Here is a 10,000-nt window from a genome sequence, read left to right as displayed (position 1 = left end):
ACCTTCTCATTTCACCTCTGCCTTGTGTCTTATTTACACGGCTCTTATGATATCAAAAAATGTTTGCAATACAGCGATGAGTGAAACATAGCCAGAGAGTGATGTGTGAAGAGTTAACTCAAAGGACTTTGTTCAAAGTTATTCAAGGTCGTTTTTCATTTGTTCAATTGTATTCACTTTCATCACATTCCAGGCAAGACACAGTATCATCAATGAAGTTGCAGCTGGACTTAGAATGTCAGAGAAATGCAATTGCTCAACAATGGACAGGGAGTCTTTCCACCTCAAAATGAACAAGAAAGAGGATGTCGGCTCTCAGCAGAGGGTGGGTGTCATGGCTTGCTGAAATGAAACGACCCCAGGGAGTTGTAAACAAGTTCAAGTACAATAGTCCAAATATGCTTTTTTGTTGCTGCTTTTTGTTGATGACTTTGCTCATGGACATGTTAAGACTGCTGACTGTATGCTAACAACATCAGAACAAGTAAAGATTCTAACACATCTAACACTAGTGTTCAGTACATGGCGTAGTCTGGTGCAAAACACTGAGCAATTTCAGAAAGTCTCCAGCCTAGAATCTACAGTAGCATTAATCACATTGCGACAGACAACCCACAGCTCTGGTGAGACACAGAGAGGAACAGACAGACAACCCACAGCTCTGGTGAGACACAGAGAGGAACACACAGACAACCCACAGCTCTGGTGAGACACAGAGAGGAACACACAGAGGACCCACAGCTCTGGTGAGACACAGAGAGGAACACACAGAGGACCCACAGCTCTGGTGAGACACAGAGAGGAACACACAGAGGACCCACAGCTCTGGTGAGACACAGAGAGGGACACACAAAGGACCCACAGCTCTGGTGAGACACAGAGAGGAACAGACAGACAACCCACAGCTCTGGTGAGACACAGAGAGGAACACACAGACAACCCACAGCTCTGGTGAGACACAGAGAGGAACACACAGAGGACCCACAGCTCTGGTGAGACACAGAGAGGAACACACAGAGGACCCACAGCTCTGGTGAGACACAGAGAGGAACACACAGATGACCCACAGTTCTGGTGAGACACAGAGAGGGACACACAGAGGACCCACAGCTCTGGTGAGACACAGAGAGGAACACACAGAGGACCCACAGCTCTGGTGAGACACAGAGAGGAACACACAGAGGACCCACAGCTCTGGTGAGACACAGAGAGGAACACACAGATGACCCACAGTTCTGGTGAGACACAGAGAGGGACACACAGAGGACCCACAGCTCTGGTGAGACACAGAGAGGAACACACAGACAACCCACAGCTCTGGTGAGACACAGAGAGGAACACACAGAGGACCCACAGCTCTGGTGAGACACAGAGAGGAACACACAGAGGACCCACAGCTCTGGTGAGACACAGAGAGGAACACACAGACAACCCACAGCTCTGGTGAGACACAGAGAGGAACACACAGAGGACCCACAGCTCTGGTGAGACACAGAGAGGAACACACAGAGGACCCACAGCTCTGGTGAGACACAGAGAGGAACACACAGAGGACCCACAGTTCTGGTGAGACACAGAGAGGAACACACAGAGGAACCATCACTCTGGGGACTTGTGAGCAGTTCAATAAACTGAGGCAGGATGAGCCAAGTCCTGGTAACAATGACAACCCCCTTCTCTAAACTCACACTGACTCTAAAGATAGATTGAAGAAAAAACAGTTTACCCACTTCTAACAACACAAGTGTATTTCTCTCTGGTATTACCAAGGGGGTTTTGTAAGTCTTATGTGTAATGAAAAGGCAAACAATTCTGGGGATTCTTTCCAAAAAAGTCCAAATAGAGCATTCAATAACACACACACACACGCACACACACACACACACACACACGCACGCACGCACGCACGCACGCACGCACGCACGCACACACACACACACACACACACACACACACACACACACACACGCTCACACGCGCACACGCACGCGCACGCACGCGCACACGCGCACACACACACACACACACACACACACACACACACACACACACACACACACACACACACACACACACACACACACACACACACACACACACACACACACAGTAAGCGTTGAGCAAACACCAGCACACACTGATAGCATACCCAGTGCTGCACCCAGACAATGCCTCAGGGATGTCGTCTCTCCATTTATTATGAATAATTGAATAGCTGTTTATTATTTCAATTTATTTCCCCCAACTTTAATAGTTTCAACGAGGCAGGTACATTTAGTGTCTAAAGTGTCAGAATGCCTCTGGAATTTGAATATGTCTACTGGGTATACCAAGGACAGTTCAAGTATCCAGATATTGGATATACCAAGGACAGTTCAAGTATCCAGATATTGGATATACCAAGGACAGTTCAAGTATCCAGATATTGGATATACCAAGGACAGTTCAAGTATCCAGATATTGGATATACCAAGGACAGTTCAAGTATCCAGATATTGGATATACCAAGGACAGTTCAAGTATCCAGATATTGGATATACCAAGGACAGTTCAAGTATCCAGATATTGGATATACCAAGGACAGTTCAAGTATCCAGATATTGGATATACCAAGGACAGTTCAAGTATCCAGATATTGGAAATACCAAGGACAGTTCAAGTATCCAGATATTGGATATACCAAGGACAGTCCAAGTATCCAGATATTGGAAATACCAAGGACAGTTCAAGTATCCAGATATTGGATATACCAAGGACAGTCCAAGTATCCAGATATTGGGTATACCAAGTACAGTTCAAGTATCCAGATATTGGGTATACCAAGGACAGTCCAAGTATCCAGATATTGGATATACCAAGTACAGTTCAAGTATCCAGATATTGGATATACCAAGGACAGTTCAAGTATCCAGATATTGGATATACCAAGGACAGTTCAAGTATCCAGATATTGGGTATACCAAGGACAGTCAAAGTATCCAGATATTGGGTATACCAAGTACAGTTCAAGTATCCAGATATTGGGTATACCAAGGACAGTCCAAGTATCCAGATATTGGATATACCAAGTACAGTTCAAGTATCCAGATATTGGATATACCAAGGACAGTTCAAGTATCCAGATATTGGATATACCAAGGACAGTTCAAGTATCCAGATATTGGATATACCAAGGACAGTCCAAGTATCCAGATATTGGGTATACCAAGTACAGTTCAAGTATCCAGATATTGGGTATACCAAGGACAGTCCAAGTATCCAGATATTGGATATACCAAGTACAGTTCAAGTATCCAGATATTGGATATACCAAGGACAGTTCAAGAATCCAGATATTGGATATACCAAGGACAGTCCAAGTATCCAGATATTGGATATACCAAGGACAGTTCAAGTATCCAGATATTGGGTATACCAAGGACAGTCAAAGTATCCAGATATTGGGTATACCAAGTACAGTTCAAGTATCCAGATATTGGGTATACCAAGGACAGTCCAAGTATCCAGATATTGGATATACCAAGTACAGTTCAAGTATCCAGATATTGGATATACCAAGGACAGTTCAAGTATCCAGATATTGGATATACCAAGGACAGTTCAAGTATCCAGATATTGGATATACCAAGGACAGTCCAAGTATCCAGATATTGGGTATACCAAGTACAGTTCAAGTATCCAGATATTGGGTATACCAAGGACAGTCCAAGTATCCAGATATTGGATATACCAAGTACAGTTCAAGTATCCAGATATTGGATATACCAAGGACAGTTCAAGAATCCAGATATTGGATATACCAAGGACAGTCCAAGTATCCAGATATTGGATATACCAAGGACAGTTCAAGTATCCAGATATTGGATATACCAAGGACAGTTCAAGTATCCAGATATTGGATATACCAAGGACAGTCCAAGTATCCAGATATTGGGTATACCAAGGACAGTTCAAGTATCCAGATACTGGGTATACCAAGGACAGTCCAAGTATCCAGATATTGGATATACAAAGGACAGTCCAAGTATCCAGATATTGGATATACCAAGGACAGTTCAAGTATCCAGATATTGGATATACCAAGGACAGTTCAAGTATCCAGATATTGGATATACAAAGGACAGTCCAAGTATCCAGATATTGGATATACCAAGGACAGTTCAAGTATCCAGATATTGGATATACCAAGGACAGTTCAAGTATCCAGATATTGGATATACCAAGGACAGTCCAAGTATCCAGATATTGGATATACCAAGGACAGTTCAAGTATCCAGATATTGGAAATACCAAGGACAGTTCAAGTATCCAGATATTGGATATACCAAGGACAGTCCAAGTATCCAGATATTGGAAATACCAAGGACAGTTCAAGTATCCAGATATTGGATATACCAAGGACAGTCCAAGTATCCAGATATTGGGTATACCAAGTACAGTTCAAGTATCCAGATATTGGGTATACCAAGGACAGTCCAAGTATCCAGATATTGGATATACCAAGTACAGTTCAAGTATACAGATATTGGATATACCAAGGACAGTTCAAGTATCCAGATATTGGATATACCAAGGACAGTCCAAGTATCCAGATATTGGATATACCAAGGACAGTTCAAGTATCCAGATATTGGATATACCAAGGACAGTTCAAGTATCCAGATATTGGATATACCAAGGACAGTCCAAGTATCCAGATATTGGGTATACCAAGTACAGTTCAAGTATCCAGATATTGGGTATACCAAGGACAGTTCAAGTATCCAGATATTGGGTATTCCAAGTACAGTTCAAGTATCCAGATATTGGGTATACCAAGTACAGTTCAAGTATCCAGATATTGGGTATACCAAGGACAGTCCAAGTATCCAGATATTGGGTATACCAAGTACAGTTCAAGTATCCAGATATTGGATATACCAAGGACAGTTCAAGTATCCAGATATTGGGTATACCAAGTACAGTTCAAGTATCCAGATATTGGGTATACCAAGGACAGTCCAAGTATCCAGATATTGGGTATACCAAGGACAGTTCAAGTATCCAGATATTGGGTATACCAAGTACAGTTCAAGTATCCAGCTTTGGTGGCATGCTGAATTGGTCCCGTCTTAGCGACTCAGATGAACTGTTGAGTTTAGGGTCGTAGAGCTCATTTTCTAGAGGGATTTTTTTTTTAAATTCCTGGTCTGAATTGCAGTGTGGTCGATGGAAGAATATAATCATCTGAAATAGATGGTTTTCCAACTGGAAGAATCTTGATTGTTTTGTATCACCATTCAGAATAACAGTTTTTCTGAAACTTTCATGACGACAGCAGTCATTTCTTGAGACATGCAGTGAGAGACACTTTAACAAGCAAAACAACTGCCAAACAAAGTAAAACAACTGCATTGTCATTGACACATTATAACTAGCACAATGACATGTCAATTCTAGAGGGCATTGCAGTTGATTGTGATCTTCAGCTTGTTTTGGGTGTTAGAATAATGGTGTGTATTATTGGAAAAGACAGGGGTGAATTGAGGACTCTCTTTGTGTGCCCTTGTCATGCCCCCTTCCCCTCCGAGCTCCATCCCTTGTGTGTGGTCAGCCTATCACAGTGTGTGGTTGGCTCTTCCAGTGGTGCACACTGACAGGGCTGGTAATTGGGCAGCTAACACCTTGGAGAGATGGAGCACATGGAGCGTCCAGCCCTGTGACCCTGCCCAACATCACAACGTGCAGATCACACCTCACACTCCACTGAGCATATGTGTGTGTGTGTGTGTGTGTGTGTGAATTCCTTATCTTTCTGTTATCTGTCCATGGAGTGTATGTATGTGCATCTGTACAGGTTCTGTGTCCCTCACTTCTCACTTCACTGAGCACTCAGTCGCTAGGAATGGATGTGTGAATGTGTCTGTGTGTGGCTTTGTGTGACTGTTGCTGTCTGCGAGGAATTGAATGTGTATGTGTGCGTGTGTGTGTGCGTGTGTGTGTGTGTGTGTAAGTCTGTTAGCCATGTGGAAGGCAATGTGGAGTCAGGGCAGTGAGTGCATGGCATTAACACCAGCAGTGGGTGTGCGTGTGTGTGTTTGTGCATGCGCTTGTGTGTGTATGTGTGCATCCATGTGCCCCCCCAGGCTCTTTTCACAGCTCCTCTCCAGGTCTTACCACTTGTGCTCTGAGTACAGCTTTTGTGAGTTCATGCCTTTAATTTTTCAGTTGCTCGTTCCGTTTGCATAACCTCCATGTGACCCCACTTATGTCAGTCCTCCTCAGCCTCTTAAACCGGCCCCCTGACCTCTCCTCACCCACTCTGCTTCTCCTCCCCACAAAATGCCTTTGTCATAAATTAAATTATGGGATCTAATTTGAAACAACAACATGGAAGTAAGCATTTTCTGCATAGCAGGATAGTCCCCTGTGATGGGGAGGGTTGTGACAAGGGACAGATGAGTACCATAGACTAGAGAGGGGTTGGGTAATGTCTTCTGTCCTTAGATGACTGACTCCTGGGCTAAAGGATCTCTTTGTCTAGTAATGGGTTTGTTTGCATGTTTGAGTTGACTCGTACAGACTTTTCCATGCCTCTAGTTGTAAATAGAGGTATATCATGGGGGTTGTTTGGGGGATTTGGCTGCTAGTGGACTGGAGTTAGGCAAACAGAGGTGAGTGGGTATAATCCTACAATGGGGATCAAAGTAGAATGGAAAAAGAATGAGACAAGAAGAATGTTTAAAAAAAATAGACTGCTCTCATTCTACATGAGACTTGTGCTGGGAGGGATGGATTAATAATGAGAGAGAGAGAGAGAGAGAGAGAGAGGGAGAGAGAGAGGGAGAGAGAGAGAGAGAGAGAGAGAGAGAGAGAGAGAGAGAGAGAGAGAGAGAGAGAGAGAGAGAGAGAGAGATGCTGCTAATGGAAAGTGGATGTAAGAGAATCATAAATGAATCCAAACAGAGAACACATGTTGTTGCAGTGGCCTCTGGATCCTGTCCCCTGTGTAGATTAAGGAATGACAAACCCTGGACTCTCCATGTCACGCTGCATCAGAGAGGAGGAGAGGAATAATGGAGAGGAATAATGGAGAGGAGGAGGAGTTGTGTACGAATTTCAGCCCCTCTCCTCTCCTCTCTCATCCATTTAACCCTGCCACCGCACCTGGTGCAATATTAATGGCTTTAAACACAGATGATGTGAAAATGTGTCTGAGGGACAGCAACCCTGTGGGGAGGGCAACTACATGCATGCACAATGCATACACATGGGAGCATGCAGGCTTACACGTACACACACACGTACACACACACGTACACACACACGTACACACACACGTACACACACACGTACACACACACACAACGGAAACTCATTCGCATGTACGCTTGTCAAATGCATATGGTACCGTTCACTAACGAACATCCAGGAGACTCACATGCTTATATGCACATGGAATCACCAAAAATGATCTTGACGGAAAAACATAATGATGTATATTATATTCGTAACTCTATTTCTCCGACTTTTCAACTGCAGACTTCCTTAAGCATCAAGCCAGACTTGAATCAGGCTTAAAGGAGCTTTAAGGATCAAGATGTGTTTATGTGAAATCCTAAACCTCTTCAAATGCGGGTTGATTCCCCCAAATTCCCCACAATACCTGCTTCTGCTCGTGTGCCAGAGCCTTCTGGACACGGTGCGGAATGTTGATATTAGGGAAGAGGGGTGAGGGGTGAGGGGCGAGGGCAGGGAAGCGATTTAGCCGTGTGTTGCCTGAATAATGAATAAGATACTGTGTCAGATGGAGGGAGAGAAAGGGGGAGAGAGAGTGCATCAGACAGACCTGAGAGTGGAGAGAGTGTGTGTGTGTGGAACGAGAGTGATATGTGTGTGTTTGTGTGTGTGTGTGAGAGAGAGAGAGAGAGAGAGAGAGAGAGAGAGAGAGAGAGAGAGAGAGAGAGAGAGAGTGTGATAGTGTGTGTGTGTGTGTGTGTGTGTGTGTGTGTGTGTGTGTGTGTGTGTGTGTGTGTGTGTGTGTGTGTGTGTGTGTGTGTGTGTGTGTGTGTGTGTGAAAGAGAAAGAGAGAAAGGAGGGGTGTGTGTGTGTGTGTGTGTGTGTGTGTGTGTGTGTGTGTGTGTGTGTGTGTGTGTGTGTGTGTGTGTGTGTGTGTGTGTGTGTGTGTGTGTGTGTGTGTGTGTGTGTGTGTGTGTGTGTGTGAAAGAAGAGAGAGAGGGAGGGAGAGTGTGTGTGTGTGTGTAGAACAGTGATCACAGTCACCATTACATGACCTATCTAATGCAGGGCCATCATCAAACTAGTCCTTTCAGACCTCACCTCTACACCCCGCCACCCCTACCCTCACACCACAGCCCTCCCCACCCTGGCATATCAGCGCCAGCCAACAGGAGGGTAGACATACCGTGCCCGGCTGCCCTCTGGAAAAGCTTCATGCGTCCTCCATCCCCCCCCTTCAGTATCACTCAACTCTCCAAGAGATTGTACATTCTCTTTTATTCACTGTGAAAAGGTTTGGCTTGTCTGCGCGTCATGGGGGAGGAGGTTACAGAGAGGGAATGAGAGAGTAGAGAGAGCTGTCTGTTCGTAAAAAATATTCCTACCAAGTCCAAATGAACCTGAGGGAGCTCTTTGGCACTCTGCTGTCACTGTCGCCCTTGGCTTGCTTTTAGGGGTTGTCTCGCCTGGGTGTCTTATTGACCACATCAGGGTAGAAAACACCACATTTTTCACCGTAGCTGAACTGGAACAGAATTGAACTTTTAATCAATGTCAAAGTCTGTATTTTCTCCTGTTGGGATCTAACACTACCCCAAGTCGGTCGGTACAGACAACACAGGGAAGGGCGGGGAAGCTTGCTTGCGTTTTAGTCATAGCACTGCACTAGATGAGGTCAGTATAGCACGTTAGAGTGGCAGTCCACTGTCTCCTCTGTGCCTCTCAGTACAGCATGTCATTTGAGACAGCTCCCACACCCTGCTAGACTACTACTCCTAACACCCCAGCTCTGTGTCCCTAACACCCCAGCTCTGTGTCCCTAACACCCCAGCTCTGTGTCCCTAACACCTCAGCCCACCCCAGCCCTGTGTCCCTAACACCCCAGCCCACCCCACCCCAGCCCTGTGTCCCTAACACCTCAGCCCAGCCCTGTATTCCTAACACCCCACCCCACATTTACATTTGACATTTAAGTCACCTCAGCCCACCTCAGCCCCGTGTCTCTAACACACCAGCTCTGTGTCCCTAACACCTCAACCCAGCCCAGTGTCCCTAACATCCCTGCCCTGTGTCCCTAACACCCCAGCCCTGTGTCCCTAACACCCCACCCCAGCCCTGTGTCCCTAACTTCCCAGCCCTGTGTTCTTAACATCCCAGCCCTGTGTCCCTAACATCCCGGACCTGTGTCCCTAACACCCCAGCCCTGTGTCCCTAACATCCCAGCCCTGTGTCCCTAACATCCCAGCCCTGTGTCCCTAACACCCCAGCCCTGTGTCCCTAAAATCCCAGCCCTGTGTCCCTAACATCCCAGCCCTGTGTCCCTAACACCCCAGCCCTGTGTCCCTAACACCCCAGCCCTGTGTCCCTAACACCTCAGCCCTGTGTCCCTAACACCCCAGCCCTGTGTCCCTAACATCCCAGCCCTGTGTCCCTAACATCCCAGCCCAGCCCTGTGTCCCTAACATCCCAGCCCTGTGTCCCTAACATCCCAGCCCAGCCCTGTGTCCCTAACATCCCAGCCCTGTGTCCCTAACATCCCAGCCCAGCCCTGTGTCCCTAACATCCCAGCCCAGCCCTGTGTCCCTAACATCCCAGCCCAGCCCTGTGTCCCTAACATCCCAGCCCTGTGTTCCTAAAATCTCAGCCCTGTGTCCCTAACATCCCAGACCTGTGTCCCTAACACCCCAGCTCTGTGTCCCTAACACCCCAGCTCTGTGTCCCTAACACCCCAGCTCTGTGTCCCTAACACCTCAGCCCACCCCAGCCCTGTGTCCCTAACACC

At 46.2% G+C, this 10,000-nt stretch overlaps 1 protein-coding gene across 4 annotated transcripts in view; it reads left to right on the top strand.

Moving 5' to 3' along the window:
* The window catches only part of LOC118372846 (netrin receptor UNC5C-like), a 343,833-nt gene that overhangs the window by 60,979 nt on the left and 272,854 nt on the right, over positions 1 to 10,000 (top strand). The gene's annotated exons all lie outside the window — the stretch shown is intronic.

The sequence above is a fragment of the Oncorhynchus keta genome, chromosome 12, assembly GCF_023373465.1.
Source record: "Oncorhynchus keta strain PuntledgeMale-10-30-2019 chromosome 12, Oket_V2, whole genome shotgun sequence".
Classification (NCBI taxonomy): domain Eukaryota; kingdom Metazoa; phylum Chordata; class Actinopteri; order Salmoniformes; family Salmonidae; genus Oncorhynchus; species Oncorhynchus keta.
The sequence above is the reverse complement of the archived record's forward strand: the minus strand, read 5'-3'. Positions and strand labels throughout refer to the sequence as shown.